Source organism: Odocoileus virginianus, chromosome 21 (genome assembly GCF_023699985.2).
Source record: "Odocoileus virginianus isolate 20LAN1187 ecotype Illinois chromosome 21, Ovbor_1.2, whole genome shotgun sequence".
Taxonomy (NCBI): domain Eukaryota; kingdom Metazoa; phylum Chordata; class Mammalia; order Artiodactyla; family Cervidae; genus Odocoileus; species Odocoileus virginianus.
This window is the reverse complement of record NC_069694.1, coordinates 55765377-55792847: the sequence shown is the minus strand read 5'-3', so window position 1 is coordinate 55792847 and position 27471 is coordinate 55765377. Positions and strand designations below refer to the sequence as shown.

The window sequence follows — 27471 nt, the reverse complement described above, 5'->3', positions numbered from 1 at the left end:
GTGTATACATCATTGGTTTTCTCACCTGTGAAAGGAGAATGATATGCCTAACCCACGGGGTTATCAAGAGGAATGACTGACATAATCTATATAAAGTGTTCCTCACCACAATAGGTATACACCAAGTAGTAAACAGTATTAACAGTTGACGTTATCATTATGTACATTGCACTTGGAGCTTAATGCAGGCTTCACGTTGAGATATCTACTTCCCTTTAAGTACCTAACTTGGGATGTGGTCTGAGTTCTGTCTTTAAAAACAAACAAAAAAAGGACTTTGTTTGGGACTTATTTGTTTGGGACTTATTTGATTCATCTACAAAGACTCATTTAAAGAACTTCACAGATGAGAGCTAAAGGCTGGAATCATCCTGCAACAACAGCTAAAACAATCACAGGCATTTAGATCATGAGACAGCACTGCTGAGTGTTTGTGGCAAGTAGGTCCTATGGAGAATTGCATTGGAAGTAAAAGTGTTGCTTCTATCCTCAAGAAATCTAGAAGAACAGACTGAATACATCATGAGAACATATTTGTGTGCATTTTTATTAGTTAGTGATAAAACAATCAATATAAATTATTTATGATACAAGGATCCACGGTTATTTGGTTAAAAATCTCAGACAATTTAATCATAAGATCTAGGTTTATCACATCTCCCATCAGGATAATCTCATTCTTATATGGGCAGGCATTTGGATAAACAAAAGACAAAATTAAATTAACTAAATAACCAAAAGCCATAAACAAAGGACATCTTGCTCTACAATGCCTGGCATTTTAAACTTCAGATTTCCAATACATTCATGTTAATTACATGCCATTTCCTGCCAAGCTTACAGTCATGTGACCTAAGTTAGCACTGTAATTAGCTTTTCCTCTTACACAACACTCTGCTTTTTTTTTTTCCTCTAGCTGATGAGCTGCTGGGTGCAGAACCTCTTGAATAGTTTTATTTATTTATTTTTATTTTATTTTTTTTTCTCTTGAATAGTTTTAAAGAAAACTTTGGCAATCAATCAGTGCTCAGACTTTCATCATCCCCCAGTTCACATGCTGAATCAACAAGTGCTCAAACTGATTCATCCAATCCATTGTCATTCCATCCCTCAGCTCTCTACATTCCTTTAGGTGAGAGGTCTCCTCTTTCATATCAGGACTAAACCAATAACACACTTTAATGCTCTGAATGCCAAGCTCATGTGATTCTTCTCATCTCAGGTTCTGTCCAGAGGCCCGCCTAGGAAACCTCTCTACGACAAGATGTTCAAGTGGGCCACATACCTTGCTTGCCCAACAGGCACAGCAGATGAGTAACAAGTGTGTTTATAGATTTTGTGGTCCTCCAGCTGTCGCTGATATAAGTGTCTTCTGCTAAAATTGGTATATTTTTGGCTATCTGCTTCATCCCCTGAGTAGTTCAAACATCACCAGCAGGGCCCAGTGGTCTGAGGATGCCACATTTAGATTCTTTGTAGGTATAAAACAATTTGTCAGAAGGTTGCCTAATATGGTGACAGTAACTGACCCAGAGACCTCCAAAAGAACTAAATGTTCAATAGCAATAAAAAGGGAACATTCATTAGATCAGGGACAGTGCACAGGACTGGAGATCAGCCAGTCAGGCTGTAGACTGTGTCTCTCCCAACTTGCTGGGTAAGAGTAGGTAAAGCAATAACTCACGCCATCCCTCCACCACTGTTAGTTCTGTAATCAAAGTTGCTAATAGAATGTATTTTCAACCCGTTGAAGATGAACATTCACTTGAGAATTCCTTTACAATTTAGAAAATTCAGAATAATATTTCAAATGTAAAAAGCATATATATGTGTGTGTGTGTGTGTGTGTGTGTGTGTGGAGGAAAAATGTGAGGAGGAGGAAGAATGTGGAGAGGAAGAAAAGACCCTGAAAGCAGTTAAAGAGGTTCCCAACAGACATCTAAGAACATCTTACCAAGCTGTGGGTTATGTATAGGATGAAATCTTTGTCACAGGAATACAGGCCAAGAAATCTGTCTGCTAAGAGCACTGTGCTTGAAGAGTAAATGGAGGAGGGAGGGAAGTTGCTGGCTTACACACAACTATTCAGCAAGTGGATGGGTCCAAGAGTTGAGTGGAAAGTTGTTTGAAGATGTCAGAATTTCATGCAGACATGTTAACAAGCTGCACTTGATCCCATGGACTATGTTTTTCCTCTGAATTTTAAACCAACTGAAATCAAAAGACCTCATAAAATGAAGTAAATTTGTCTAAAGTAAAACGTTTCCAAATAAATTTAAATCCCCTAAAATTAAGTTTCTCTACAATGGCTAACAGCACACACTCTATTGTGCTTCCTATTTCATTTCAACCTTGTAAACGACTTTTTCCTTTTAAAAAGAACACACAGGCCCACACCCCATCCCACCCCATCCCTACATACTACACACTTGGCTTCCTGCCTCCAGTCTCTGCCTTCTGTAATTAACTCTGCAAATCAGTGTCAAAGGATTAATAAATATTTCTCTCAAGTTGCTTTACTATTTAAGGACTAACACTGACTTCCCATTAATTCTCAGATCTACTCTGCTTGGTTTTAGTAGTTATCTTAATAAAATAAGCCTAGCTTTGCCCAGGGTCCAGAGTAGAAGACACTCTCTCTATGATCAGAGCCAGAGTAGAGGCTCTAAATAAAACCACCAGAAGATGCCTCAGATCTGAGTAGCGAGAGACGCTGCAACCATGAAGAAGAGTCAGGATACAAAAACTGGAGTGTGTGCGTGCTAAGTCATGTCCAACTCTTTACGACCCCATGGACTCTGCTGTCAGATTCCTCTGTCCATGGGATTCTCCTCTGTCCATGGGATTCTCTGGGCAAGAATCCTGGAATGGGTTGCCATGCCCTCCTCCAGGGGATCTTCCAGACCCAGGAATCGAACCTGCATCTGTTTTGTCTCCTCCATCGGCAGGCAAGTTCTTTACCACTAGCGCCACCTGTGAAGCCCAAAAACTGGAGGACAGTGAAGAAAACTCTGTAAGTGAGGGGCTTAGAGACAGGCTTGGAAGGTGGGCAGGAGCTTCTGAGACAGGCCGGAGTTCCAAAACTAAGAGCTAATAGCAAGTCCAATCTAAGTCTTCACTTACCGTACAAGCAAGATCCCCACAGTCTGATCCCCACGCCATGGCCCCATTCTTGCCACAGTCCTGCCTCACCCTACTCCTTCCTCCAGCCTAGAGTGCGGTCACAGTGAGGTTCTCCCAGGACTTAGAACGCGCCAGGTTCTTGCAGGACTCTACAGCTCTGCACACGCTACTAACTCTGGAGTGAATTCCCATGAATTCTTTTTTGTTGAACTTCATTAAATGCTATCTTCACCTTCTTTTTAAAATTCTATTCTGTCCTTGCTCAGCCAAGCTCTTTTCTGCTTCACGACAACTGTACACGCTATTTCTGCCTAGAAAACATGTACCTGCTATTTCTTCCTCTCTCTGTTTGTATGACTAATGCCTTCCCATCCTTTGGTTGTTGGCTAATATCAGAACTGACATCCTCCCAGCCCCTTTCCCCGGAAGCACAGTCGTTAGAGCCACAGGGAGCCTCCAATCGGGCTCAGCCCAAGCACTGTTCAGAGTTCCCTGCAAAGGTCAGTGACTAAGGAGCCTTAACATCAGCGTGTTTCCTTCTCTCTCTCTCTCTCCCCATTCTCAGCCCTCTCTCCTCTTCTTTAATTCTCTCCCCCAAAGTCTAATCACTTCAGTTGTAAGGGTTTCCAAACCTTCACAGAAGGTTCATCTTTGATTAAAATTTCTCTAGAAGATCACTCACCTCTTGTAGATAACGAGCAGCAGGTCTTGCATTTCCCTTCCTTGATTAAAAGTAAATAAATAAGGTGGTCACACCAAAAGGAGTCACTGAATGAGGCCAGAACTGGCTTTGGGAACAGAATTTGAAGCCATGGAACCAGTGATCTTACCTGCATAGTTTTATGTTTACACACAAGGTAGCTGATTTGGAAAGACGTCTTAGCCTGGTCTGGACTGAGTCCCAAGCTACGTTAGCCTAGCGCTCTTGCCAAAAGACGCTGAACACATTTGAAAGTCACAGTTCCCCCATCTCAGCCCCTCTGTTTATCCTTAGTGAGTCTATTTGTTTGGTTTTGGCCTGCCCCTCCCTGTGGCAGATAAACTCAAGAAGGTCCGGGGTCACATCTGTTTCGTTCACCATTGTGTCCCCAGCTTCTGATACAGTACTTGGTACAAAATCTTGCTCTCCAATCATGTGCTAAATAAGTGATTGAAAAAGGGTCTTACTTATTTTTTCAAGATTAAGCAAGAAATGTTAATTCCTAGGTAGAGCCTCCCCCTTTCTCGGGCAGTTATTGGTTCTTGCCTCTAAGCACCCACCACATTGTATATTCTACTCTTACAGAGCAAGGGATCAAACATTTTCTGAGGCTCTATCACATGCACTGTGGCAGGGACTATTTCTACGTATTTCTCCTTTCATTCTTTCAACAATTTTAAGAGACAGTACTTTTTTCCAGATTTACAGATGAAGAAACAGGCTCAAAAAATCCAAGTCACACAACCCATAATAGATGTCAAAGCCTAGATTAAAGCTAGGACCCCTTCCCTCTTTTGCAAAACCCCTTTTCATTAGATCATGCTGTCATATAGTTGGAAGCTTGATATCATAATTATCTGTTTGCAGGTTTGTACCACCCCCGGAAGCCAAGATCATGCATATAAGCATTTTTATGTCCACAGCACTGAGCATGGCACCTGCCATGCCATCCTTAACATCAGAGTTAAAGAATATATGAATGAATGAATTTGGGTCTGTCTCCTGATGGAAAGAGGACTTCTGCGGCCTCAAGGCTTGCTCTCTGAGACTGCTGCTAATACTGAGCATGCACTCTCCGGAGAACACGAGGCCTGAACATGCCCAGGCCTGAACATGAGTTGGGTCTCCTCCACCAAGTCCCTGAGCCTTACTCCAACCCCTTGTTTCTTCTGTCTCCACCACAAGATTCCCCAGCCCTGAGTGATCTGACTCCTTTCTGCCTCCTGGGGCATTTCTATCTCAGTGATCAGCGCAGCGCCACAGAGGCGTGGCCACATGACACACTCCTTTGTTACTTGGAACATGAATGCTTTTTCTTTATTTGCAGCTGAAGTCACTGCTACCAGGAGCTGTCAGTCAGTCCACAAGGTGAGCCCATGACTCTGACAAATTCTTTTGGGAAATCAAAAATAGCATGCACTCTGTCTTCAGATTCTTTCAGGCTTGCTAGGGAGATATGATCGCACACAAAACAATTAGAGGATGGTGCAAACAAGTTTAGAGTCATAGGCCAATTTGAGTCACAGTTTGAGGTCCTGACTCTCAGTCTTAAGCTTGCCAGAGCCTTAGCCCTTCCCCACTGCACTCTAAAACTCTCCACACATGCTGTTCGGTCCCCCAGAAGTTGACAGTCTCCTCCCCAGATTGGGCACAGGGTCTCACAGGCATAATCATGACGCAGGGCCTGATGCTTTCAAATGTATTCAGTCTCCCGGCAAGAGCACCAGGATGACACAGCTTGAGACTTAGCCCAGACTAGGCTAAGATGCCTTTCCAAATCAGCTGCCTCGTGTGTAAACAGAAAATTTTGTAAGTAAGATCACCAGTTTCAGGAATTCAAATACATTTCCAAAGCCTCTTTCTGACCTAATTCAGTCACTCCTTTTCATGTGACCATCTTATTCATTTTTTAAAAAACAATGTTATTTGTTTATTTGCATATTGGCTGTGCTGGGTCTTGGCTGCCGTGCAGGATTTCCTGCGGTTGCGGGAAGCAGGGGCTACACTTGGTTGCAGCGGGGGCTTCTCAGCATGGCAGCCCCTCTTGTGGAGCATGGGCTCTCGGGCACGAGCTTCAGCAGTTGCTGTTTCCAGGCTCCAGAGCACAGACTCAGTAGTTGTGCATGGAGTTAGCTGTCCCACGACATGTGGGGTCTTCCTAGACCAGGGTTTGAACCTGTGTCTCCTGCTTTGGCAGGCAGATTCTTTACCACTGAACAACCCAGGAAGCCCTTATTCATTTTTTGTCATCAATAAAGGCAAACTATGAGACTTGCTGCTCATCATCCATACCAGTTGAGTGACGTTTAATCACTCTGAACCAGTTGAGAGGAACTTTAATCAAAGTTGAGCCTTCCGTGAAAGTCTAGAGACCTTTAAGGCTGAAGTTACTAAACTTTAGGAGGAAGAATAAAAAAGAGAAGAGGAAGAAGAAGAAGAGGGAGGTGTACGTTGCCTTTTGAAGCTCCTCGGCCACTGCCTCTTGCAGAGAAGGGTGCCTGAGCAGAGCCAAGAGCGAGGCTCCTGTGACGCTGACACCTGTGCTTCCGGGGAAAGGGGATGGGGGTCTGGATCTGGAGTGCTTCATCTTAACATTAACTGAATCCCTTCCTTCTGCCAAAATGAAAGGTACAGTCATTTATTAATTTACAAATAGAAGTCCAAATTCTTATAGATTTTCTTCAGAAGAACGTAAATAAAGAAACAATCCTTGGAGCTTTCCTAAAAGAAATACTGGATGCACTCTCTAAAACGTCAGTTAGAAATAAAACAGAATTCAAATGTCCCACCTTGTAGAGTCCAAGCAATTCCTATTTTTAGAAGGAGGTGTCAGCCAACCTGCTGTATAAGGCTGTGCTAGGAGCCTTGGCTTTTAGGGAAGTTCCCTGCTCTTCCCTCCAACCGGGTTGTTTCATTTCACTTATGTGCCTCTCCATTAACACCTTCCTCCCATCTCCAGGGAGAATTTGGCCTAAAAGTGCTCTTAAAAACATGCCAGTGTACAATATGAAAAGCTAAACACAAAACCAAAACAGAAAAAAAAAATTAGACACAGGTGCACATGTGTCTAAATTAATGTTAGAGATATTGACAGACAAATAAAATTTATAAAATATTTGCTCTAGTTGTTCAAATAAACAGGATGAAAATAGCTTTTTGCTCATAAAATTGAGTTTGAAAATCAAGGCAGTGCATAAATCATAGTACCAAACACACTCTGTTTTATTTGTGTTTGAACTCAAATTCCCCCATTTAGTAGCTTGTATGAACTTGGGGAAAATAATGATAATTTTAGCTAATATATATTGAGAAACTACTACACATCAGGCACTGAGATAGTTATTTTCCAAGTTACATAACTTTTCTATGTCACTTTTCTTTTCTGTAGAGTTGTGATGATAATATAGTCATTATATTTTTTATGAATATAGAAAAACATGGAAAACACCTAGAGATGCAATAAGTGACTATAAAAATAACTATTTTAAAAATAAAAATGGAACATAGCAATAGCACTGCTAGTATATTTCAACAGCCATCTAATTCTTTGTCTGTTCTTAGATACATCAGTATTAAGAAAAGAGTCTAAAAGCAATGATTCTGGTACATATTGGATATTTTAATAATCTGAAAAAAAGTCAAACTAGAAATAACTAAGACAACATTATCTTTGAATCAAGGTGAAATTCTAAAGAGTGAAAAGCATATTATTTGATTTCTTTTCCTTGATGTATTTTTGAGTGGGTTTGTCTATGTTCTGAGAGGAAGTGAATTTTATCATAGTTCTAGAAGAAGGACTTAGACCTTAGTTCTCCATCTGTTCAACCTTTATTAACTTGTTCTGTGAACTTGATCCAGTCCATTAACTTTTACACTCATCCATTTGGATATCTATAATTAACTCATCAGAGAGTATTTATCTGTAATTTCACCTAGAACAATGATAAGGATAATGAGATATCCAAAAAAGACTTTGTCTTGGCATAATTTAGCAAAACTGTGGTGGTTTTACTGCATGAGACATAGCACGCAGCGCACCACACATGAATGGGTAACAGCACCCCACTGGAATTTTTCAGCCCTTTCAGAGATGTTGGTAGGGGAAGTTGTTGGAAGCTTTAGAGGGAAATGTCAATAGCATGCTGAGTAACATTGTGTTTCCTGGTTCCTCTGATCCAGCCAGGGCATTGATTTAACGGCTAGATGAGATGGAAAAAGGAAGAGTGTGTACAACAGTCAGCCTGAAATAGCGTGTGGAACGATGTGGAAGTAGAGTTGCTAACCAAATCCCTCTCAGTGGACTGTGGTCTCTGCTGCCCACAGTGGCTCAGCCCAGTTCTAGCCCTAGCCCACTCGTAAACTGAGACAGTAGAAGTGGCCACATGTGACAACTATCTCCTCTCAAGCCTGGGACAGGCCAGCAGTGTTTCCCTTACATACCTTTGATACAATCAATGCTGGTTGAGATCAAAGTCAAGTTTCTGCACTACTTTTAAAAACACACAAAGTCTAAGAAAGATAAAAGGCCAACATTTTTTCAGATCTTATCCTTGGTGATTTTGATCAGATGCTATCTCCCTACAGGTAAACCTATTATTGTTGAAATCTGATTTTCAACACTCTGAGTGACCTTGCAGAATGTGTGATAACCTATAAGTCACTCTTGGAACTTTCCATTTGAGTTGACATTTTTAGATACATTGAACTTACTTTACTATCTTTGGTTCATAAAAACTAAGCTGGTAGAAAATGGCAAACTGTGCTGTACATTTATGGCTATGGTCTCCATGTGACTGTTAGAAAATAAATGAAAATATAAGTGTCAGTAAATGTGGGCTATAGCATAAGAACATTCTGTCTGCCTATTGATATGGGGAAGGCGTACAGGGTTGGGGAACATGGGTGGATTTAAAAATAAACCTTAGCATGTAAAAGGATTTCAAATTGTCAAAATGAAGGCCATTGATGCCGAGTTGGGTTTTTAAAAATTTTTTTTAATTGGAGTGTAATTGCTTGACAATGTTGTATTAGTCTCCGCTGCACAACAGAGTGAGTCAGAGACAACTATACCTACATCCCCTTCCCTGGAGCCTCCCTCCCGCCCCACCCCACCCACCCCGCTAGGTCATCACAGGGCGCCGAGCTCAGGCCCCCACGCCATCTGCTTTACACGTGGCAGTGTATAAATGTCAGTGTCACACTCTCAACGTGTCCCACCCTGCCTTCTGAGTGGGCGTTTTTGAGTATAACATAGAATGGCAGGCTAGAAGAAAAAAAGAACTTTCTTTCATGGAGTCATACACTTGTTTGTTGAGTTTTTCATTTTAGTTCAATGGAAGTCCAAGGAAAACCCAGCATTTTCAGATGAACAACATCAAATTAAAATTGCTGAACAACTGCTCACATTGGAGGAGCTGGCCTACATCTCTGTTCCTCTCAACTTCATTAAGGGCTACGGAATTATGTAGTGAATGGTGGTGTTCATGAGAAATACAGCTGAGCAAACTGACATAACCATAAAGGCAGGCAAGTGTGGACGGCATAGTACAGAATTAGATCCTAGGTCAGGGAGAATGTAAGGTCACTGAACCAAGCTCTGCGCAGGGTCCAGTCGAGCCCGCAGATGTTAAAACAAGATGCTTCTGGATGCCTAATCCACATTCAGTAAATACTTGTTGATTAATTGATTGACTTACTGATTGACAAAATGGTCTCTAGGGATGCCAATTTGGATGACTAGGCTTTGACATTAACTCTATTAATATGTCAGAGGCTTAAGCAGGTCTCAACATTTTCCTGCCTCAGAATTCTCATGTCTACAATGCAGAGATAATCACCTGCTCACAGCAGTTACAGGAAAGAAGAGAAGATGGGGAAAAGGTGAGATTATTGTTGAAATCTGAGGCACCCCTCTCCAGTTGAGAGGTGCCAGCACCAGATACTGCAGGGAATCAGCTTAACAGCTCCGCTGTCAGTCTCCTGAAAGGAGAGACAGAGGACGAGTTCTGTTCCAGGAGCACGAGGCATAGCCAGGCGCATGAAGCAGGGTTGAAGGACTGGCAGGAGCCGAGGAATGTTCAGCAGACAAGCAGGATCAGCTTGAAAATCTCTGGGAAGAAATCTCAGGGATGCTCTCCTCTTGAAAACCTTCCCCCAAAGCCCGCTCCTGCTCTATCCTGTTAAAGCAGAAGCTCTCAAACCTGAGTGTCTGTATATGAGGGCCACCTTGGGATACTTGTTGTTATCAGATTGCCCGGTCCTACCCCTAGAGATTCTAAACCATCACATTTCAACTGGAGCCCAGAAATCTGCATTTTAGCAAGGACTCCAGGTATTCCTGCAGCAGATGGTCTAGGGCCACAATTAGAGAAGGACTGACTTAAAGGGGACCCACCAAGCTTTGTACTTCTTAACGGCAGTGCCAGCACCCGTGATGACATGAGGATGCCATTGGGTCTCATAGCTAAACAACACTAATTTTGGATTTCTTGGTGTACCAAGGACCAACATCATTCAGAAAACATTCTCTGAGAACCCATCATGTGAAAAGCATTGAATAGCGTAAGAACGGTCACGTGCACAGGTAATTTCATAAACAAGGGCAGGGACGCCTCAGAATCCAGAGCGATGGCATATGCCTGGCCTGTGGAGTGTGAGCTGCACAGAAAGCAGATCAGGAAAAAGGTTACAAGGGGGGCTCTGACCGTACCTCAGAGAGCTCCAAACAGTAAGATGAAGCTTGACTTTTGTCCTGAAGGCAATGTATGTAGGATTTTGAGAAGAGTAGCTAAAAAGGATGTTTCAATTGTTTAATTTAATAGGTAACACAATGTTTAACAGTATTCTTTTTTTTTTAATTGAAGTATAGTTGAAGTTATGCATGCTGGGCAGTGCAGCCAAAAAATTTTTTTGGTTTCATCCATGGCACAGCAGTAAAGAATCCACCTGCAGTGTAGCAGACGTGGGTTCGATCCCTGGGTTGGGAAGATCCTCTGGAGAAGGAAATGACAACCCACTCCAGTATTCTTGCCTGGAGAATCCCATGGACAGAGGAGCCTGGCGGGCTATAGTCCATGGGGTCGCAAAGAATCAGACATGACTTAGTGATTAAACAACAACAACAAAATAGTTGAATTATGAGGTTGTATTAATTTCCGCTATACAGCAAAGGGATTCAGTTATGCTAAATATAAATTCTTTTTTGTATTCTTTCCCATTATGGTTATTCACAGAATAATGAATATAATTCCCCAAGCTGTACTGTACGACCTTGTATATCTATTAAACAATATTCTTAATAGTTAATATATCCATGGGGCACAGAATTTTAAAGAAATAAGATGGTACATATATGTAAAATTTCCCTTCCTTCTACCCCTGTGCCCCTGCTGTTTATTCTGGAAGCAACTAATGCTACCTATTTCTTTTGTATGGACACGACTGCTTTGTAAAATAGATAGTGTCCCAGTACTGGTTTGATAGTAATGGAGAAGAGAAAGATTAATGACAGAGACATCAGTTTGGCAATCACTGCAAAAGTCCAGGTGATGAAATGAGGCATTAAGTAGAGTAGTTACTCTGAATATAAGAGACTCTAAAAAGACACTTCATCATCCTTTATTCCCCTCCAGTATGTTTACAGATGGCACGGTAGGAGTCCAAGATGACTGAAATTTTGCCTTGAGACTTTAGGAATGGTAAGGAAGGGAAGCTATTCTGTGACAAGGAGATGGGGAGGCTGTGCGGGAAAGATGAACCCTGTTTTGGAAATTTTTGTTTGTGAAATGACAAATATTCCATTAGCCCGTGAGCTACATAGCTTGGAAGAGAAACATATACCGGGAAGTCAAAAGCAAAGAGGTGGTAGTTAAAGCTGTGGGATCAGATGAACTTGACAGAGGAAGGTAGAAGGGGTACTGAGGACTAAAACACCTCCACATTTAAGGGGAGAGTAGAAGAAATCAGCTCAGCAGAGACTGAGCAGGACCTGTGTTACTGAATCCTGGGGAGGAAAGAATTTCAAAGGGAGAGGCATGGATTTTGGCTAACGCCACACTGTGGGAACAGACATATGATGCAGTAAGGAGAACCGCTGAAAAGAAATCAGTGGACAAGCTGGTGACGAGCAGATTACTGATGAGCTCTAAAGGATAACTGCTGAAGGTGGTGAGGGGGGGATCATACGAGGGAGAGAGTGGGGGGAGCAGAGGCACAGAGGCCTGTGAAGACCTTTCTCTCAAGAAATCTACTATGAACGGAAGGAGAGAGGAAAGGACCTGGGGAAAGGGAATAAGGCAGAGAAGGGACTTCTTATTCCCCCTGCAACTGTGGTGGGAAATGTTGATGAGAAAAGGGTGGAGTTAGGAAAAATATTTAATGGAGCAAGATGGCTGTAAGAGATCAAAGGGGAAAAATTGAAACGAAGGGAGGAAAACCAAGGAGTTCATACCTTATCACCTCAGCTCTCTCAAGAAAGAAGCTGAGCTTACCCCCCACGCTTGAGGGAGTTTTTTGGAGGTCTGCTCCCTCACGATCAGTCTCAAACAGTTGTGCTGAAAGTACATTTGGTCTCTGAATAATCTTGGAAATGCATTCAAGAACTATCGTGTTCTTCCTGTAGCGCATAAAGAAGAGCAGAGCGAGGAACACAGAATTCCTTCCAGATGGGCTTCGGGAGACAACCACTGGGCTCTGTTACGCACTGATATTTGGAAAGAGAAAGTACACATCGACTGCAACTTGTCTATTAACATCCTGTGAAAACTACCAAAAGGTACGTACTAACAGTGGATGGGGGGCAGGTGGGAGATGAGTGGAGTCAGCATGCCTCCCTGTGATCTGGGTCAGTGCAGACACTTCCCCAGAATTCAGAGTCGGCGATTCTCCAACGACAGAATACAATGCCTTCCTCCTTCTCCCCCCTCTCCTCGTAAGCCTCCTTCTTTTATCTTCACTTGCCCATCCCAGATTTACTCCCAGAATACCAAAGAAAGGCAGAGAAGCAACATTTCTGCTCAGGTTAAAAACGGTTATAATAAGGGCATATTAGTTGTGAAAAACTGTGTCCTCCAAGAGGATCACAAGGACCTGAAAACATATCCTGATTTTGTTCCCAGGTTAATATATTTTAAGTTTAGCTTTTTTTGTTTTTATGCTGTCCTTTTATGTTTTAAATAACACTCCAGTTTTAAATCTCCATCATATGAGTGGCTTATATTGTGCCTGCCTCAAACAATTATATAAGAAAATTATGTAAGTACATTTAAAGTTAGACATTTATTCCTTCATTTTAAAATCTGATATGACTCCCAGGGAGTGTTTCTTATTGTTTACAGTTTATTTCCTGAATTCCAATAGAGTAGTGTAAACCCCACACTGTCCGTTTTCTTCTTAGGCGGAGTATGTTGGTCAAAACACACTTCTGAGGCTATACTGCCCTCAAGTGGTCTGGCTTGAGAACAAACAGCTATCATTTTTCTGGATGGAACCCGAGTTTCTCATCAGACTTGCCTGACTTAGCATTAACTTCTGACCAGGAAAACAACAAGAACAAAAAGTATTGTATGCCAAGTCTGAAGAGTATGAGGGAAAAGGGAGATTTTATTTCCCAATGTGCTCTCAAAAGGTACAGAGTAAAAAGTACAATAGCAAGAGCCGCAAGCTTGTTTTGTTAATCATAGAGCAAAAGAGCCGCAAGCTTGTTTTGTTAATTTTAGAGTAACTGTCTGCACATGTGTGGCCCCGGGGATGCATGTGTGGGACGTGAGCTGAACTGGCTCTGTTAGGCCTTTGGGGACAATCTTCAGCTTCTCAAGGGTAACCCCCTCATCAGAACTCATGACATCATGTTCCACAACTAAGGACACACAGTTGTTTGGAAAGAATGCATTCAGGGAAAACATTCAACGTTTCCCCGTGTGGCCAAGACTCTCAAAAAGGAGGCCAACAATTAGGGTGATTGCATTAATCACAGGGTGGCTTGTGGAGGAGGGTGCCGCTGTGGAGGGCCTGTAATGGCAGCTCCGTGGGGACTCTGCTCTAAGGCCACCATCAAGGCCCTCTAATGCCTATGGTTAGCGTCCCAAGTTGTTGATGGAAAAAGGAAGAGACCACCCTCGAAGGGATGAGCAGACTCAGGATGTGTTGGGCTGCTCTGGGCTGGACTTAAGAGGCAGGTTGGTTATGGGGTATTTGGCCACTCAGCTAGAGAGCCCTCCTGGAACAGGGTGTCGGGGGGCAGCTAAAAACGCATGCGGCACTGTCCCTTGTGGTTCGCCTGACACTGTTTCTGGTATTTGGGGTGATTTCTGTTCATCGTGAAAATCCTTCAATAATGAATGACTTTTGAGTGGGATAACAGTTCTCATACACTGCACTTCGGCTGGGCACAGAGATGAACTGGGCTGGTCCAGTGAGTAAAAACGAGCTCTTAATTCATCAGTTATCTGGTGCAATGGGAAGGCCTGGGAAGGAACACTGTGCTTTGTAACTTGGGATCTGGAATCAGCTCTGCACGCCGGTTATGTGACCATGAAGGTCACTTAAACTTTCTGGGCTCAGCTTCCTTATCTGCAAACTGTGACATTTAGCTCAGGTTATTGGTTTAAAGACTGCTACGTGGGTGTGCCCACAGGCTAGTGCCAGGATGCAGAGTCCTTTTTCCCCTCCTTCTTTAGGCAATAGCAAGCCCACTTGGATTCACTTTATAAATCTAAATTTGAAAACCACTGGATCAGGTAGTTTATGCATCTTTCCTTTCCAGCTCCATTATTCCATGGCCAGGACAGGTAGTCTGAGCAGTGAGGATGACACCCACTGGTGACGTTCTTTTTCTTCTTCAGTGAAATCATATATGGCTCTCAGTCCAAATGCTTCCCTATAAAATGAGTCCCATCTGATTCTGGCATTCTGGGATGACACCAAGTGTGTGTGCCAGAAGAGGGGAGAAGAGGAAGAGGTGTGAATCACTGCGATCCCACAGCTCCTGGGGGATGGAGGCCAGGGAAGGAAGTGGGCAGAGGTCACCAAGCAAACACAAGTCTAGGAGTGTGGGCATGTGAGTGAGTGTGGTTAGACTCTATCAGGAAAATCAGCCAGAAAATGGAAGTTTGCGGCTAAGGAATGGTCTGGAAAAAAGACTAGGGAGCATAGACAGAATAACAACGTTTTAAGGAAAATGATTTATTAATATATATACATGTCATATATATTATATATAAGATATAACTGCAATTATTTCTCAGGAAGATATAAGGTCTGAATGGGCCCCCAAAGAAAAATACACTAAAAAGCATTAAAAATTTCCAGAAACGGAAGGTTTTAATACACTGTACATGCGTCTCATTCCTAGTAGGAGACATCATTAATCAAATTAGTAAGATTTGTTTTCATCCAGGAAGCTATGCCCTTAAGTTCACTTAAAAACAGAATAGAACATAAAATGTGTACAGCTTAATTTCTCAATCACTGAAAGTTTTTTCCCTCTGTAGTGTTTTAGTTGAGATCATACAAGTGTGGATGAATAATAGTTGGACTTCAATCTCCTCTCTTGATAACATGTGATACAGATTAAGTACCCGACCAAGGGATTCAGCATCATGAAACAGCCACTGTTCTAGTTCAAGTATGCTGAGTAAATGCAGAAAAAATCTCTTTTCCACTTTGTGTTTTCATATTGGCATCTGTCATTTTATCAAGAGATTATAATTTATGAAATTGCTCAAACTGTAGTTCATAGTTACATGAACTTTTGAGGCCTGATTTGTATGCCCCTCAATAGATTTCTCTATTGATGTGCCCCATTATTGTGCTGAAAATATCGTATAGATAAGTGAATGTTCATCCAGTGAACAAATATTTACAGAGCACATATTATAGGAAAAGCACAGAAGTAAACAATATGGGGATGCAAAGATGGGACAGACACAGTCCTTGCCCAATCTAGGAAAAAGTGATGTGTGTCAGCAACCACAAAATAAGAAAGTAAATAGTTGACTACCAGACACACGTGTAGTAATATGTGCTTCTGATATAGAGTTAAGGGTGGGGTTTTAGGTGATTTTTTCAGGAAAGGGTTTATGGAGCAAACATTTGGTGCAGGCCTTAGGAGTACATAAAATTTAGGTAGAGGTGGGACGAGAGACTGTGGCAGGCGGGACAGGAACAAAGCGACGGAGGTGCGAGAGCACCGTCCGCGCTGAGCGGACGCGAGGCCGGCAGAAGGCTGTTGCTGCAGGGGACGAGGGGTCGGGGGGTGAGAAGCAGTAGAGAAGTCTTGACAGGAGGCTGGAACTATACTGGAGAGGCATTTTTATTTCTGCTGGGGGGAGGGAGGGCTTTTATGGCTGCAAGCATAGAATATTTAAGAGGGAAAGTGACCACTACAAAATAGCCCCTGGAAGACTATTAAGTTAGCCCAGGTATAAAACGGTGAAAGTCTGACTTAGAGTGATGGCATTGGAAATGTTGTGTGAATGTGTGCACGATGGGAAGTAGTACTGGAAAAAATGCAATTCACTTCAAAGTCACTGCACAGGGTAAAACAATAAGTTGGACAAAATGAAAAATGTTAGAGTCCTATACATAAAAACATTATAGCCACTTTTCAGTGGATGGGATAAATGTGTGTGTGTGTGTGTGTGTGTGTGTGTGTGTGTGTGTGTGGTGTGTGTCAGGTCTGGGGTAATCAGTGTGATATATTTGTACCTGTAATTAGCCATAAAGTCCTGCCATCGTTTTCCAAAGTAAAAGAACATTCTTTAAAAATTAAAGTGAAAGGAAACATAATCTGGAAGCAGGGAGATGTGGCTGGGTACTCATAATCATTACTTTGTAAAGGAGGTTGAGTATTTTTCCATTTCAGCAAGTCATTAGAACAAGTGGAAAATCTACTGGAAGACAGATACAGTCTGTAAACAGAACAAGATAATGTAAATTTCCTTACAAATGGTCTGTAGTTCTTTTCTTGTTTAAAAAAAAATGAGTATTACACCAAATTCTTTTGTATTTTACTTCCCTGTTTACCATGCTAGGGAAAATGTCATATTTTATGTCAGGTGTAACTGGACAATTGAAGTAAATGACTGTCTATAGTTACAAAAATTAAAATGGTAACAAGATGTAGTCATTGACTTAATCCAACAACTGCAGGTTGAATACTTGTTCTGAAGGCAAGTTTGGGCTAAATTTTCAGGGAACCAAGAGAAAAGAAACTCAGCTCATTCATAAAAACTCTTGAAATTTAGTTGACTAAATCTGACTAAGGAATAAGAGGAAACTAAAAATCAATAAATCATCATATCATAGGCCACTGATGTTATTCAGGAATTCATCTGGAGAATTTAGAAAATTCCCAATCCTCAAATTCCACAACAGCATATAATTGCCATGAAATATTCATGCAGCAACAACTTGACATCATCAGAGGTATGTTGGACAACAATGCGGGCTGATTTCCTGGGTTCACTCACTTGGCTGGTGACCCACTACCTCAAACCAGCTTTGCAGAACTCCTGAATGGAAGTCTTTGCAAGGTTGCAAACAGCAATACCACGAATAATTGAAATGTCGAAACTGGGACTGTAGCAGTACACAGGGTCAAGTACAGCAAGAAGCCTGTTCAAAAGGGACGAAAAGAACAAAGGAATCCTTAGAACTGAGCTGGCATCTCAGAAAATGAGGGCTTGTGTTGAGAATGAGTCATGTTTAGGATTAGTAGAAATGAGAGGAGAATGGGGAAGGGAAACATCCCAGCATCTGGCCTTGCCTGGCTTCTTGCTTCTGGGCTCTTTCTTCTCCATCCTCTGGATTGGCTAGATCCCTCCTACAGGCTTAGCACCACCTCAGCCAGTAGGTCAGTCCTTTGCTTGGGCATGTGCGATTTCAGCAGCTCTGACAGTGGGCAGCAAGCCTATTATTAAATGATAGGTGCCATAGCAGGCACTTTATTTAATCATCATACCAAACCTGTAAAATATTATTTTCCCAAGTTCCCTGGCAGCTCAGATGGCAAAGAATCTGCCTGCAATGCGGGAGACCCGGGTTTGATCCCTGGGTCAAGAAGATCTCCTGGAGAAGCAAGTGGCAACCCATTTGCAACTAACATCCAAATATATAAAGAAATCGAGGCTCACAAAAGCTAAGCTAAGCAACTTGTGCGGGATCATAAATCTGGTGGCAAGAGAAGAAAATTCAAGTCCAAAGTCATTTACCATGGTAGATTCCCTCTCGGGCTCTGAAACACATATTCCTAGCCTTGGGTGTCAGAGGCACAGACTGGGTTAGCTGCTGGCAGGTTTGGACTGGGTGACTCAGCTTTGACGAGCTCTGCCTTGTTCTACAGAAACGATCCTGTAAATATATTCCTGCTTGTCTTCCTCTCTGTGACTCACCAGCTCTTCTACAATGGGACTCTCTTCTTGCCCTCGTCACGCATCCTCCTTTTCCCAGGATGGAAATCTTGTTTCACTTGAATGTTTAGACTCTACTACGAGATAATAGCTATCCCTGGAACTGTCTGTATAGCTAGGTTTCTCAGAATGGTTGTCTTGGATTCTGCATATCTGTCTGTCATCCATATACTAGTCCATCCCCACCCTTGAAGTCTGGCTCTTTCGGAAAGGAACTTCTTGCCCCAGACTACCCCCAGTTTTCTCTCCTCATATCTGTCCCAAACTCCATTCTTCTTGTTACACTTTCTTCCTTTCAGTACTTGTTGTTCAATTGCTGAGTCATGTCCGACTCTATGTGACTCCATGGACTACAGCATGCCAGGCTTCTCTGCCCTTCACTATCTTCCACAGTTTGCTCAAATTCATGCCCACTGAGTCAGTGACACCATTCAACCATCTCATCCTTAGCTGCCCTCTTCTTCTTTTGCCTTAAATCTTTCCCAATATCAGGGTCTTTTCTAATTATTTGGCTCTTCACATTAGGTGGCCAGAGTGTTGGAGCTTCAGCTTCAATCTAGTACTAGTGCTAGATAGATGTGGGAATGTATCTCCCAAATTATTTATCCTTCCATGTGCAGTTCTTTGTCCAGATCCTTTAACCATGTAGCTGGGCTATGTGTGACTCATAACGTAAGTACGGTAGAACAGTGGTAGGAAAAAGCATAGTGTATTCTTGAGAGGTGCAGAGTTTGACCTCACAAGGGTGGGAGGGTGTGTTTGAAAGGTCGTTGAAAATAAAGGTGAATTAGTGATGTGAATGTTCAAATTACCTTACAGTTGCACTCATTTCACATACCAGCAAGATGATGCTCAAAATCCTGCAAGCTAGGCTTTAGCAGTAGATGAACCAAGAACTTACAGATGTACAAACTGAATTTAGAAAAGGCAGAGGAACCAGAGATCAAATTGCCAAGATCCGTTGGATCATAGAAAAAGTAAGGGAATTTACAAAAAAAAAAAAAACCCGAACATCTACTTCTGCTTCATTGACAGTACTAAAGCCTTTGACTATGTGGATCACAACAAACTGTGGAATGTTCTTAAAGAGACATGAATATCAAACCACATTACCTGCCTCCTGAGAAACCTGTATGCAGGACAAGAAGCAATAGTTAGAATCAGACATGGAACAACAGACTGGTTCAAAATCGGAAGACGAGTACCTCAATCCTGTATATAGTGACCCTGCTTATTTAACTTATATGCAGACTACATCATGTGAAATGCTGGGCTGGATGAAAGAACAAGCTGGAATCAAGATTGCCGGGAGAAATATCAACAACCTCAGATACGCAGATGACACCACTCTAATGGCAGAAAGTGAAGAGGAACTAAAGAGCCTCTTCATAAAAGTGAAAGAGAAAAGTGAAAAAGCTAGCTTAAAACTCAACATTCAAAACAGTAAGATCATGGAATCTGGTCCCATCACTTCATGTCAAATAGATGGGGAAAATGTGGAAACAGTGTCAGATTTCATTTTCTTGGGCTCCAAAATCAGTGAGTATGGCGACTGCAACCATGAAATTAAAAGACATTTGTTCCTTGGAAGAAAAGCTATGACAAAGCTAGACAGTGTATTCAAAAGCAAAGATATCACTTTGCCAACAAAGGTCCCTATAGTCAAAGCTATGGTTTTTCCAGTAGTCATGTATGGATATGAGACTTGGATCATAAAGAAGGTTGAACTCCAAAGAATTGATGCTGTTGAACTTTGGTGCTGGAGAAGACTCTTGAGAGTCCCTTGGACTACAAGGAGATAAAACTAGTCAATCCTGAAGGAAATCAACCGTAAATATTCATTGGAAGGACCGATGTTGAAGCTGAGGCTCCATTACTTCGGCCATCTGATGTGAAGAGGTGACTCATTGGAAAAGACCCTGATGCTGGGAAACGTTGAGGACAAGAGAAGAAAGGGGCAACAGAGGATGAGATGGTTGGATGGCATCACAGACTCAATGGACATGAGTTTGAGCAAGCTCAGGCGTGCTGCAGTTCATGGGGTTGCAAAGAGTTGAACACAACTTAGCAACTAGGCAACAACAGTGAGGTGAAGCCACGTGAAAGGCAATTTTAAATTCGGGATGAGGCATTTGCATATAGCCCAATAGTGATGAGAAGTCATTACTCATGCAGGATGGACTGGAGAGGAAAAGACTGAAGAGAGAGAAACTGAGAAACCAGTAGAGTTGTGCACGTTTGAAGCGATGAGAGCCTGGACTGGACTTTATAATAACCCAAAGGAAGGTGATAAGAAATACCATATGAAGCAAAAACTGTAGACTCAGTGACAGACTGGATTTACAGAGAAACAGAAATCAATAACAACTGCAAATTTGTAAGGATGGTGGTGTCATTGGTAGAAGCAAAGAAATCTAGGAAGGGGAATCAATACAGTGGGGAGAGAACCCTAAAATCCCAGCTCTCTTTCCAAGATGTTTCAGTAATGACACTGATTATATTTGAGTATGTTGTTAGCAAGTATTCAAGCTGAGGCATGTTTTAAAATCAGTTGAATTGTTGAGGTGGGACTAGAAGGCAAATGAGAGGATCAGAGCTAAACGTATCTGTCTGGGATGGGTGTGGGAGTCGAAGTCATAGCTATGGATGAGGGAACTATAGGGGAAGTCAATCCTAATCTGGCAAGCGGTCCACTGTTTGACACAATATTCTGGGGCTGGGTGTTTGCTGGGCCGAGGGCCAAGGATGGGGAAGGGAGTTATGGATGGACTGAATATTCATAATAAAAGGATCTGTTATACAACATGGCTCTTAAAAAGTCCACCTCGGTGCCTAAGAATGGAATCGAGTGCATGAGAACGCTGATGATTCAGCACCCGTGTGAGCCTCTCCCATCCCATCCCACCAGGAAAAGCTGCCCCAGGGCTGCTGCTATCATCCCCTTGGGTGCTAAAACCCTGAAAGTGCTGCCAAATGCCTGTCTTCTTAGATCAAATATGATAATTACTGAGTTGGACTTTAACTCAGATTCTCCATTTTCCTTTCCATAATGTAGATCAGGTGACCAAGATAAGCCAGTGGCTGGCTGTGCTTCAGTCAGTGTCCTCAGCTGTAAAATGGGAACCTTAACACCTGCCTTCCCTTTCTGGGGAAACAGATCAACACAGAATTTTTTTTGTCTGAGTGATGGCAGATTGCTTATTTCAGTATGGTTCTTTTAGCTTATAAGTTCAGAGACCAGTGATGGGTGTAATCAATACAACTTTTATGTAACTTCAGGACAAAACTAGGTTTCTTTTCATTCTGATCCTAATTAAAATTAAAAACTTTGTTTAAAAAAATAAAATGAAGGAAGGGAGGGGAAAATGTGGATATTTAGGGTGGGTTCTTTTATGAGGAGGGAATTTCTTGGATATGAATGGGCATTTGTCCAATAATACTCTGAGTTCAGTAAATAACTCAGCATACATGCATTAAGTTTCCAATGACAAATGTGAAGCTTAACAAATTCAGTGGAAAGTACTTGGCAGGACACATATTTACAGTCTGATGAAGGGAAATCTTTTTGGTGGTTGGCCAAAGCTGACAGGCATAAGGAGGAACCCATCCTCACTCATCACAATAACTGAAATTGCCAGTTATCATTGGCACTGTGCTGGGCCTCTCCCAAAGAAATCTGGAAGGAAGCTGACCTCTATGTGAGTGTGGTATGTGCGTGTGCAGAAACATAGTGCACGGGTATGCCTTACAAGTGAATGAATCATTGAAGACATGAAACTTCTCTAATATATATAAACTCCTTTCTAAAAAGGAGGAAAAAGTCTGATAGTGGTACTATAATTCTCTTCTTTCAGATATGAGTCTGAATATAGGTCTCTCTTCTCACTGTGATAACATCTTTTAGCACAGTAAAAAAGATGTGATCTTCTGAATGATTTACCCATGGTCACACAGCTCACAAACAGCAGAACAGAAATTCAAACCCATGACTATTTCACTCAAACATTCGAATATTTTCTGCTACATTTGATACCTGCAAAAAATAATGGTGTGGACATGGAGGCAAAGCAGGCGGCAAGCAAGAATGACCAAGCCTACAAAATATATATTTCTAATTCTATGATATCTAATTCATTTCTAATGTTTGAAGGGAAGTCACTGAGATTAATAAGCACTCACTCGGAGATGAAAAATAAACTCAGCCTCAGAGAGACGGTAGTGGCTTTGCCAAGGTCACAGAGCTAGGACATGAGAGAGCCAGGATACAAAACCAGAGATATATGACTTAAAATGTTTGGTAATGGGTGAAACATTTTCAAGTATGATACCTCTTTAAACCTGACAACAACCCTAGGAGAGGAATGCTACGGTGATGGAAAGAAATTGGAATCAAACACAAGAGACAGATTCGCTAGGCTTCCTTATGGGTTATTTCAAATTAATTCCCACATTTTGAGAGGGGGGTGTGAGAAAAAAATAAATAAAAGGTTTCATTTTCCCAAATGGGAAACATAAGAAGATCAGATTTTGTTTGTAGGCTCAGATCTCTTTCTGTATGAATGGTAACTATTATTCTGTCTTCTTTGTTCTGATGAGGGTCTCCATCAGAAGTTAAGATAATTCTTATATCAGAATTTCTTAAGAAATTAAATAGTGTTCTACATATAAATGTGCAGCTGTGTTCAGGGCAATCTGCAGAGCACCGTGACGGTCACTGGGACTGCGCTGCGAAGTCTGCCCCTGTAGAATAACTTGGTACTGGGGAGACCTTCATTCCCCTTTTCATTCTTTCTTAAAAGAGGGAAATTTCATTCCCCCCTCAGGTGGAACAATATGACACTTCTAGATGTCTCCTGTCACTTTTCCCCTGGAAAGGGAGCTAACCTGATTGGCCAAGAGCCTGAAAGCTACGAGCCATCATTTTTCCAAGGAGGAAGGTCATGGAATTGTAAAGTCAATGATAGCCAGTCCTTTCTCTTCCTGGTTTGAATGGGCTCCGCTCAGGGACAGTGGCTCACTTGTGCTTCAGGATACGGGAAGTAAGCAAACTTTCCCCCAGTAGGGTCAGCTGGGCTTCTGCTCTTGTTGCCAGCTTTCTTGTCTGTAAACGGGTGAGTCAGGAGGCCCATCACCAGAAGCCAATTAACTTTAATCTAATAAATCTTAATTTCCTAAAGGAAGTGCTGTATTAGCCTAACTTAAAACATGTTGGTTCCCTGAAAGGAAGTACTCTTAGCCTCAGGTCAAAGTCATATTTTCCAGTCTGCGTTTATTGTGACTAAAATTGATAATCTGAAATTAAAGCCTAAAAGGAAGGTAGACTGTGCAAGTTAGGCATTTCAGTCCTCCGCTGTCTTGAAACACTGGCATAACATAACCATCAGCAGGATGTGGCTCCCAGTTCTTAAGAGTCATGGATTTGTTTTACATTTTTCTTTGCTTTGCTTAAAAGGCCCACAATAAACATCTGTTGATTGATTAATAATAAGCTACTAAACCAGAGCTGGTGTTTAAATTAATCCTACTTGAGCCAAAACAGCTGGCCTGAGGCGCTGAGCAGATCTCAGAAATCAAATGTATCCACCTTCCCACCAGAAAACGACATGCTGTACTTGAAGATGAAGGCAGAGAGGAAGTGGGAGAGGGGCTAACAGGACCTCTCCCTGGCACCAGAGGTGCTCATTCTGAAGGCCACTGCAGCTTTCTGCCTCCTCTGAGAGTGCTGAGCTAGTAGCCAGCAAGTCCGGAGAGGCAGGGGGTCACTGCGAATCAAAACAAATTAAAAGATTCCATGTACTCTGGAATTTGTACGCAAGTTCCTCTGAGGAAAGCAGAAATAACTTTTTTGATTGGTTGCTTCATTCATTCATTTATTGGCAAGGAGATAAAGAGCACCTGTAACTCTTCTAGGTAGAACAGATTTCTCTGCACTCGCACATACTTCCAAGATGAAGGGAACCTATAGAAAGTCCAGTGTGGCTCAAACCATGTTCTCCAGGCTAACTTTACCAATAATTGAACTGATTATTTTTTTCAAGCTCCATCTTACTCTGGTCCATCTCTTAATTGGTTCAGAAATTAAAAGGGGTGATTCATTATTGCCCCCTAAAATTTTACAATGTTTCTTTTTTATAAAAACAATGTACAGAGCTTGCTCTTAAAATATTCCTTAGTTTAGACTGGTTTACATCAACTGGGTATTTGGTAAGTGCCAATCGACAGCAGGTAAACAATACACTTCCCGCTGTGTTCCTGTGACTCAGCTAGCTGAAGAACCATGCTGACTGCAGGGTGAGAGAGACTGAAAGAAGTCTCCCAGGTAGAGGGCCACTGTGTGTCCACACTGGGAGACAGAGGTGGCCAAATATAGAGACAGGCTGGGCTTGGCTAAGATGCTCAAGAAGTCTGGGGTTGTCATTCAAAGGTCATAAATATGGAAAGGTACCCAAGGCCCCCACTGCACGTCTTACAGTGTGACCTCATCAGCTCAATCCTGGAATCTTTTGAAGCAAGGATAACTAAATGCCTACCTTAACCATAACAAAAGGGAAAGATTTATCTAAGTATTCAACATGGAGCCTGAGTATTCCTTATATGTATTTCTGAGTATTCCTTATATGTATTCCTTATATGTATTTCTGAGTATTATATGTATTCCTGAGTATTCCTTATATGTAGCCTGAGTATTCCTTATATGTTTTCCTTATATGAATTTCTGAGTATTATATGTATTCCTTACATGGCATTTGAAGATTTAAGCAAAGCCCCTTCAGTATTCCGTGTGTTTTCAAAACACACTCATGGTAACCAAATAAACCAACTTGCTAAATAGGTTTATTGACTCCCAGCCAGTTAAATGTCAGGATCATTTACCAAAATCATTTACCTTGGTTCTGGAATGTTGGATCTGTAGCTCTCTGTTTTGGCAGTAATTGGATATAGCAGGGTCGGTTTTCTACTAACAACTCCTCTCAACTTATAACAATAAAATAAGGTTATCTGCACTTAGAAGTATATTTATCTGTTTATTATTTACAAAGACATTTGTGTTTGGTGAGTTATGATAGATGCATGCATACATCTTCTCCAAAGGAGGTATCAAGTTATTAAAAGGAATAAGAATGAAGTGAAAGAAATAAGGTTAAAAAAAATGAAGATGCAAAATCCATTCTTGTTTTTCTTAGTGAAAAACAAGGAATTTTTAGTGGGGAGTACTGCACGACAGAATTAGTCACTAGTGCCCTGGATTCTGATAGGAAGTAATGAAACTCTGGAACTCCAGGCTGACACAGACAGAAGCGCAGTCTGTGGAAATGTCTCAATAATACACTTTGCTTTCACTAAACTGTTGACCACCTCAAGTCAGAAATTCAATTTACTCATCCAAGAGCCTGTGCCTGGTACATGGTAGACATTTGACATATAATTGTTAAGTGAATGAAATCCACTGATAATTTATATCTCAGGGGTGATGAGATTTCAGGTAAATGCTTCTGTTAGGTGAGTAATGAATACAATTACAAGCACATCTCCAGGAAACTGCATGAATGTCAGTGTTATCTTTTGCTATCATTATTAAACAGAGACCCTAGAGAATGAACAGAAATGTCACCTAATATTGTTAATTAAAAGTAATGATGGTATAATTGAAACTATAAAAATCACTCATAGTTTTTCTTATGTTATACACCCAATATTAAAATGCAAACGATAGAACATCAGCGCAAAGGAATTCTATTACGCTTCACTCACACAGAAAGTTTTCATCTATTAGTGAATCACTTCTGTTGCCATTTCTACAAATTTTTTCATGTTTTAAAAGATAACTGATCTGGTTTTAAAAAACACCCTGTAATCCACTTCTAAATAAACAGCTACTTCCAGGTATTAGTAATCTTGAAGAAAGAACACCCAGAACTTAATAAAACCTGAGAAGACTTTAGAAAATACTGACTCACAAGAACACAGTGCTTGTTTGGTTTCAAGCCATTGCCTACTCCATTGTTGGGATTTTCTAAGTTAGGTAGTGTTACGCTTGGAATACGCCAGTGAGCATTAGTAACAATGTTCATAAATGAAAAGCTGCAGTCAGACGTAAGTCTCGGCTTTCCAAATCCCGTGTTCTCCTCAAGGCAGTAGAGGGCGGTAAAAGCACTATGAGTTGATCACATAAACCTTTTAATACAATCTGGAGAGAACTGTTTATTCCATATAACTGCATTTTCCATTTTAAACATGACACATGTAAGTGGTTTAAAAGACAGTACAAATTTTTTTTTTTGGCCTCATGCATTTTTGTAGCCATATAGAATGTTTTCAAAGTACAATGAGCTATCTACCCAGCAATTCAGGGACTTACAGTTCAATTTAATATAACAGAAAAATGAAGATAATACTACATTGGGACCTTGGTCTAAAATTTACCTCTGTAGCATAGGAGATACTAAAATTGTGGTAGCCTATCAGAGATAGAGTGCTGTGTTCATATTAGCAATGAATTTAAGAGGTGAATGGGCCCTTGAGGTCAACTAATGAGCCAAGCCCCTCTTTTTAACCGACCTGGAAAGTTAACTGGATTCTCTCAACTGGATAGAAGTTAAACTATAAGCAGAAGAGTAGTCTCCTTATTCCTCTCATTCTTCACTTTTTTATTTTGCCACAAAGGTCTGGGAACACTAACTTGGAAACGCAGTGGTATTCAAATGATGTTGATCTTGTCTCTGCAAAAGTTTCAAGAGGTGAAAGTGAAAGTAAAGTCGCTCAGTCGTGTCCGACTCTTTGTGACCCCGGGGACCATAGCCCACCAGGCTCCTCCATCCATGGGATTTCCCAGGCAACAGTACTGGAGTGGGTTGTCATTGCCTTCTCCACAGGATCTTCCTGACCCTGGGATCAAACCCAGAGGAGAAAATAAACCCAGTAATATCACATATTTGGTTTTTGTTTTCTTTTTTAAATTTTTATGTTGTATTGGAGTGTATCCAATTAACAATCTTGTGATAGTTTCAGGAAGACAGCAAAGGGACTCAGCCATACATATACATGTATCCCTTCTCCCCCAAAGTCCGCTCCCATCCAGGCTGCCATGTAACGCTGAACAGAGCTCCCTGCTAACATCAAATATTTGAAGCTTTAAATTCTTCTCTACCTGTGGCAAATCAATATATATTTCATGATCTTTGAAAGTAGGACCCTGTCGTTTCCTAACCCTAACCCTAGGACTAAATAGAAGACACTGCT

The 27471-nt window shown here is 41.5% G+C and overlaps 1 protein-coding gene and 1 long non-coding RNA gene across 4 annotated transcripts in view; one reads left to right on the top strand and one right to left on the bottom strand.

Annotated features, from left to right (window-relative positions):
* Window positions 1-27471, bottom strand: part of SYNPO2 (synaptopodin 2) — a 205830-nt gene that overhangs the window by 80623 nt on the left and 97736 nt on the right. The gene's annotated exons all lie outside the window — the stretch shown is intronic.
* LOC110128806 (uncharacterized) overlaps window positions 11843-27471 on the top strand; it is a 76837-nt gene continuing 61208 nt past the window's right edge. The window contains exons 1-2 of the long non-coding RNA XR_011482556.1: window positions 11843-11986; window positions 12444-12596. This is a non-coding gene — a long non-coding RNA (uncharacterized lncRNA). The remainder of the gene's footprint in view (window positions 11987-12443; window positions 12597-27471) is intronic.